Below are 7,714 nucleotides of genomic sequence, written 5' to 3'. Positions count from 1 at the left end.
TCTATAATGATCTTGGTGCACGCGCAGCGCGTGGGAAATTGTTTGTCTTGTGGCTCCCATTGTGGCGATTTGAGTAAATTGTTTCATTTCAATTGACAGTTTTCATTTGAAGTATCAAACATGGACTTATGCAGTCCTCCTTTGTTAAGCACAGTACATTGAATCATATATGCAAGATTCTTTGGAAGTCATTGAACGAGTAATCTGTTCATTAAGATGAGATTGGCCGAGTATGTAAACCATGCAATTGAATGTGTGAGATTGTATTTTGAGCAAACGACTTGGATACAATGAGTTGTGAGTGTTCTGGTATGCAATGGTGAATGCTGCATGACATTAATGACTGTGTAGGTTGGCATGTCCACTCCTGGAAATGGGTATATATATCATATGTGATGAATTTGAAACCTGTAATGTGTTGAATTTGAAACGTGTGGTGCAGTGAATTTGAATGTGTTGAATGTGTTTAAGTGTTGTCTTACATTGAAACCTGCCCATACATTTAAGCATTGTCTTCGCTTTTGAATGTCTTCACATTATTATGTAAGCGTTGTCTATTTACATTGAATATATGCATTGTATTACATTTAACACTTAAACGCAGCTCCATATTGGTGAAAGGAATGAGTTCTGAAGGAGAATGTGAGGTCAAATCTGTGTGTGTGTAGCAGAGACGAGTTTGATGTTTGCTCGCCCTTCATCTTCAGTCAAGGGGTTGATTCTTCCATGGTTAGAATCTGAAAGAGAAAAGGATTAATGGGGGGTGGAAAGATTATTTTGGTCTTGAAAATAATTGTAAAACAACAAACCTCGTAATATGGGATAAAAAGAAGTTCCTCTTTGAAGCTTTAGTCACTCATCTTATATGGCTATGAGGTTTGGGATTGTAGCATCTTGAGAGACTCATGGAGAAAGATTGAGCAAATCAATAAGCGTTTTATAACTTATTACGTGAAAATTAAAAGTAATACACCCTATCCTATTCTCCTTATAGAACCAAGTATTTCCCCTATTCAGAGCCTAGCTATGATTAGGTTTATGTTGTACAAGCACAAACTTAATAACATAGGCGATCATAGACTTCCTAAGCTAGCTTTAAATTCTAGCCAAAACCATGTAAGGCTCAATAGGGGGTGCCATAAAGACACAAGGGCCTGGTTAAACTATTGGGAGATCAACGAGAATGATGCATTGTAAAACATAAATAACATTAAAGATATTGTTACTTCTAAGTTCAAAGATAAAATGTGGTGTAAGAAAGATTTAGCGGCTAAAAGAAAATTAATTTATTATAAGAAGGTCATCAATCCCACCCTAGAAGATCAAAAGTATTATCTCTATTTTAACTAGCTCAAAGAAGAAAATTAAAATAGTAATGATTAGAATGAATTCTCATGAACTCCATAGTGAAACAAGTCGTTGGGAAGTTACTAAAATGCCATGGATGGAAAGGATCTACCATATATGTGAGAATAGGAACATCCAGGATGAAAACCACTTCCTCTTAGAGTGCCTGGTGTACAACCACATTAGATCTCATTAGATCTGAGCACTTCCTCTCAGAGTGCCCCACATACAACCACATTAGATCTCTGTTTCACAATCTTTGTTTTCCGAGCCTTTTACAATGTCAAAATTATAGTGAGCTCGGGAGGCTTCTCTCAAAGCTTTTTGAACATAGGAATAAAATCTTAAATCAAAATAAATAATTTGTTTCTTAATATTTGATCTCACGAAATATTAACCATCATCATCATCATCATAATAATTAATATAATATAATATTGAATATTTATTAGATATCTATTTAATTTTTCTTCACATATAAACTAAATATTTTAGCAAAACCAAATTATATTGTCATTTCCATCTTTGAGTCATGATATCCATTTATGGCTATGAGAAAATTCAGCCAACTTTTGATATTTTTCTTAAACGTTTTCCATCATCCTCTTCTCTAATCATATACTTGAATCATATTTTAATATAATAAGATGAAAACAAATACATAAAACTATGTATAAATCAACGACAACATAATATCAAATATATCTAGAATTACATATAAATTAATAACAATGCAAAAATAAATTAAAATTAAAATTAAATGTACATATTTCACCAATCAAATTTTAATTATCATTAATAACAATGTGAAATGATTGATTTCAATGTCAAAATACAGATTTCTTTTTCATCTTTAATTTCCACAAATAATCTAACCAGTTACCAACCAAAAGAGTCCACTCATACTTAAGTGACGATTCTCGAGAACCATAGTACTCAATTATCTGTTATCCTAATAAACAAAATGTTATTTCACGAAATGGGGTGCAGCTGCCTCCACTCTATGACATTGTACTTTAGGTATATCCCTAATGAAATTAGAGTGAAAATATATTACAACATCGTAAATAGAGAGGCATAAATTTAAATTAACTTCAACCTTCAGACTGCGGAGGTTCCAATTGTGTTACTATTAGCATATCGAATTCTGATGAGATGGAGAAAACGTAAGGTTTTAGCATAATATTGTGCAACACAGGATAGATGCTCTACCTCGTTCCTGCTGTCCAGCAATTTTGAATTTGTGTATATTACAACCAGAGTAGCTATGGTTGCCTTAAACTCTTCGTGAGCTCCTTTTTATCTTTATTTAAAAGGAGTATGTTGGAAATCCAATGGAAAAAATACCCAACAGTGGTATCAGAGCAGGCTTAGGCTCTTTGAAGGTGACAAAGAAGCTGAAGGGAGGAGCTTGTTGCAGTAGTAAAACTTCTCAAGCAGAGTGAAGGCTCAGTCAGGAAAATACTCAGGTATTTCACAAAGTTTTTTTATGTGTTGCTGAAGAAGCAGTCATTTGTTTTAAATACACAATCAAGGAATGGCTAGCACAAGCACTGGTATGGGTATGTTTAACACCCAGCTCCAACAGTTTAATGGGAAGAACTATGACTATTGGGCAATAACCATGACAGCTCTCTTTGCCTCTCAAGATTTATGGGAAATAGTTGAATCTGGGTTTGAAGAACCAGCAGATGAAAATGAGTTCAATGCATTAGCTCAGGGAGAGAGAGATCAGTTGAAGAGCAATAGGAAGAAGGATTCAAAAGCCCATATGTTGTTGTATCTAGTAATAGACCAGAGTGTGTTTCCAAGGTTAGCAGCATCTAAGACAGCAAATGAAGCATGGAAAACCCTCAAGACAGCCTATCAAGGCATGGAGAGAGTGAAGACAGCAAAACTACAATTGCTGAGAAAAGATTTTGAGAATCTGTGCATGAAGGAGTCAGATAACATTGACTCATTCTTCACTCATGTGATTGGTGTAATCACACAAATGAGAACTCATGGAGAAACCATTGAAGATAGAAGGATTTTGGAGAAAATATTGAGGGTCTTACCCTCAAGGTTTGATGCCATAGTCACCACCATTGAAGAGACAAAGGATCTCTCAAACTATTCAGTTGATGAGCTACATGCATCACTGATAACACATGAACAGAGGTTGAGTAGGAATGAAAACTCATCTCTAGAGCAAGCCTTCAAGACCCAGATGTCCTTTGGAAGAGGAAGAGGTCAAGGAAGAGGAAACCGAAGAGGAAGAGGCAGAAGCCAGAACAGAGGTGGAAGGAACATCCCATCAAATGCACAAGGAAGAGGCAGCAATACAAATTAGAACCAAGGCCAAGGCAGCAGCCAACAAAGAGAACAGTATCATGCTCAAGGACAAAGGTATGATAAATCTAATGTTCAATGCTATTATTGCAAAAAGTATGGACATTATGCAAGTGAGTGTAGAAAGAAACATCATGATATAAACAGTAGACAAAATGCAAATGTTACAAGAGAAAACAACAGTCAAAATAATGTGTTGTTAGCCTGTAACATGGCTGAAACAAACAGTGAGGACATTTGGTTTTTAGAGTCAGGTTGCAACAACCATATGAGCGGAAACATAGCCTTCTTTTCTACCCTAGATAAAAATGTGAAATCAGAAGTTACACTTGGTACTGATAGTAAAGTCTCTGTTATGGGAAAAGGAGAGGTAAAAATATTTACAAAGCAAGGAGAAAGGAAAACCATAGCAGATGTCTACTATGTCCCCGAAATGAGATGTAACCTCTTGAGTATTGGACAGCTTGTCCATAAGGGGTACAATGTTTTCTTTAAAAATGATGTATGCACCATCATGGATATAGCACCCAGCAAAAGATGCATTGCTGAAGTAAAGATGACAAGGAACAGGATGTTCCCTCTCCGGATCAGGGCAAATTTGAAAAAGATAAATGAAATTGCAGCAGTTACCCAAGAGGCCTTCCAAAGCGTGCCAAAGGATGAAAACTGGTTGTGGCACTTGAGATTTGGACATCTCAATTTTGGAGGTCTAAATTTGTTGAGAAGGAAAGGAATGGTAAGAGGATTACCATTGATAGAGAAACCGGACAGCCTTTGTGAAGGCTGCATATTGGGAAAACAACACAGAGAAAGTTTTCCATCAGGTAAAAGAATAAGGGAAAAGGCACCCTTAGAGATCATCCACTCAGATTTATGTGGACCGATGCAAGCTCCATCATTAGCAGGCAGCCAATATTTCCTAACATTCATTGATGACTTTACAAGAAAGACTTGGATATATTTCCTTAAAAACAAAAGTGAAGTGTTTGAGAAATTCCAAAACTTTAAGGCATTTGTGGAAAACCAAAGCAGGCTGCATATAAAAGTTTTGAGAACTGATAGAGGAGGTGAGTATATCTCCAAGGAATTCCTAAGATTTTGTAGAGAAAATGGAATTCACAAACAGTTTACAACTAGGTACACCCACATCAGAATGGAGTTGCTGAAAGGAAGAACAGGACCATCATGGATATGGCGAGGAGCATGCTGAAGGCAAAGCATTTGCCAAATGATTATTGGGCTGAAGCTATAAATTGTGCAGTGTATATTTTGAATGGGTGTCCTACAAAAGCAGTGTTGAACAAAGTGTCGGAAGAAGCATGGAGTGGGAGAAAGCAAGGTGTCACCCACTTGAGAGTTTTTGGATGTGTGGCCTATGCACACATACCAGATCAGCTAAGGAGGAAGTTGGACAGCAAAGGGGAGAAATGTCTATTCATTGGATACAGTGAGGAATCCAAAGCCTACAGGTTATATATCCCATCTACCAAGAAGTTTTTTGTCAGTGGAGATGTTCAATTCATTGAAGAGGAAGCTTGGGATGGAAGCATAGAGAAAACAGTGAATGTCAAAAACTGTTTGTCTCATGATGAAGATGAAGAGGAGGTGGCTGAAATGCATCCCCAAAGAGCAGCGCCAACACAAGGACAGCAAGGGACACCATTGAGGATCAATGAGAGTGCTTCTCCAAGCACACCACAAGGAAGAAATTCAAGTGCATCTTCAAGCACTTGCACACCAAGTGAAAGAGGTAAGAAATTTAGAAATCTAAGTGACATTTATAATGAAGGAATGAATTCCTTATTTGCCTTGTATTGTCATGTTGATGATCCTATTCATTTCGAAGATGCGGTTAAAGATAGGAAATGGATAGAAGCTATGGATGAGGAGATGAATGCCATAGAGAGAAACAAAACATGGGATTTGGTTGAGCTTCCAAAAGGCAAAGAAGTCATTGGAGTAAAATGGGTCTACAAGACCAAGGGCAATGCTGAAGGCAAGATTGAAAGGAATAAAGCAAGGATGGTTGTCAAAGGGTACAAGCAGCAGTATGGGAGAGATTATGAGGAGACTTTCGCACCGGTTGCAAGAATGGAAACCGTGAGAGCAGTGTTGTCCATAACAGCACAAAACAAATGGGAAGTCTACCAAATGGACGTGAAGTCAGCATTCCTAAATGGAGTGTTAAAAGAAGAGGTGTACATTGAACAACCTCTCGGATATGAGAAGAAAGGTGAAGAGCACAAAGTGTGCAAATTGAAGAAAGCTCTTTATGGGCTGAAGCAAGCGCCAAGAGCATGGTACAACAGAATAGATTCATATCTATTGGATAATGAATTCGACAAGTGTGAAGGAGAACCCACTGTCTACATCAAAGAAAAAGATGGTAAAATTTTGATTGTTGTCTTATATGTTGATGATGTGATTTTCACAGGTAATGATGATCAGCTCATTAAGAATTTTAAATCAGTCATGAAGGAAGAATTTGAAATGACTGACATGGGTTTCTTGAGATACTTCTTAGGAATAGAAGTAGATCAAAATGAAAAAGGAATTTTTATCTCACAAGCAAGATATATAAATCAAGTATTGGGAAGATTTAACATGCAAGAATGCAAAGCAGCGATCACTCCCACAGTAATGGGATTAAAGCTCAGCAGAGAGGACAGCAGCAAGGATTTTGATCCTAGTTTGTACAAGAGTATTGTTGGCAGCCTTATGTATTTAATAGCTACTAGGCCTGACATTATGTATGTTGTTAGTTTAATTTCCAGATTCATGGAGAGGCCAAAGGAGGCACATTGGCAGGCAGCAAAAAGAATTTTGAGGTATGTCAAAGGTACTAAAATGTTTGGAATTTTATATAATGTCTCAAAAAGTTCAGATTTAATTGGATACACTGACAGTGATTGGGCTGGAAGTGTAGATGATCGGAAAAGCACTTCCGGTTATGTTTTTCATATGGGTTCAGGAGCCATTTCATGGGCTTCTAAGAAGCAGTCCATTATAGCATTGTCTACAGTAGAAGCTGAATATGTGGCAGCTACAGCAGCAACATGTCAAGCAGTGTGGATGAGAAGAATGTTGAGAAGCTTAGGCCAAGAGCAGGCAAAGGCGACAGTGATTTTTTGTGACAATAGCTCAGCTATTGCATTGTCCAAGAATTCAGTGTTTCATAAGAGAACGAAACACATTGATACAAGGTTTCACTACATCAAAGAATTGGTGAGCAATGAAGAAATTGTCCTAGAACATTGCAGGACTCAAGAACAGGTTGCAGACATCTTGACAAAGCCTCTGGACCAGAAAAGCTTTGAATTTTTGAGGAAGTGTCTGGGTATGACCGAATGCCCAGCAGTTGAAATTAAAGGGGAGTGTTGAAGTCATAATTCCAACTGCGCAGCCGTACATAACTCCAAAACCGCCGGAATGAAACCACAAACCCGCTTGAGGCATATCGCACCGCTCTTTGGTAAAAGTGGTTTCCGTATTTTTGACTCCGATACGATTTGGTGCAGACACGTGGCTCTCCCCATACGTCATCATCTCTGACATATCGGGACGTAAAGTTCAACATAAAAGTGGCTTCCGATATTCTCCTCTGCCGTCCGATCAGCTCCACCATTCTCCACCGTCCATCAGTGAAACCTGCACACCAGCATACGAGCATACATTAAAACCATTGCGTGGAAGTGAAACAAGTTTGGGTTGACCGCACATTTTGTTATTAAGGCAATTAATAAAATTGTCATATGGGTAGGTGAAGTATTAATATTTTTTTATCGGTGGTATGTGCTCATATACATATTACGTAAATTTTGTATGGTATATGTGTACCATGTAAGTAATGTTTAATGTTTTTTTTATGCGTTGACCAATTTTGGTAATGTAGTGTAGAACACAGGCGCGGGTTAAAAAAAAAATATAGTGAGCCAAATGAAATGTGCTCGTGTGTTGTTCATTGTATTTGTAGAAAACACACAGCAGTGTGTAGAAAAACAAGAACAGGGGCGTGGGTAATTGTTTTTCTGATGTA

The sequence above is a fragment of the Pinus tabuliformis genome, chromosome X, assembly GCF_031772625.1.
Source record: "Pinus tabuliformis cultivar Carrire ecotype Pingquan chromosome X, CPIR1, whole genome shotgun sequence".
NCBI lineage: Eukaryota > Viridiplantae > Streptophyta > Pinopsida > Pinales > Pinaceae > Pinus > Pinus tabuliformis.
The sequence above is the reverse complement of the archived record's forward strand: the minus strand, read 5'-3'. Positions refer to the sequence as shown.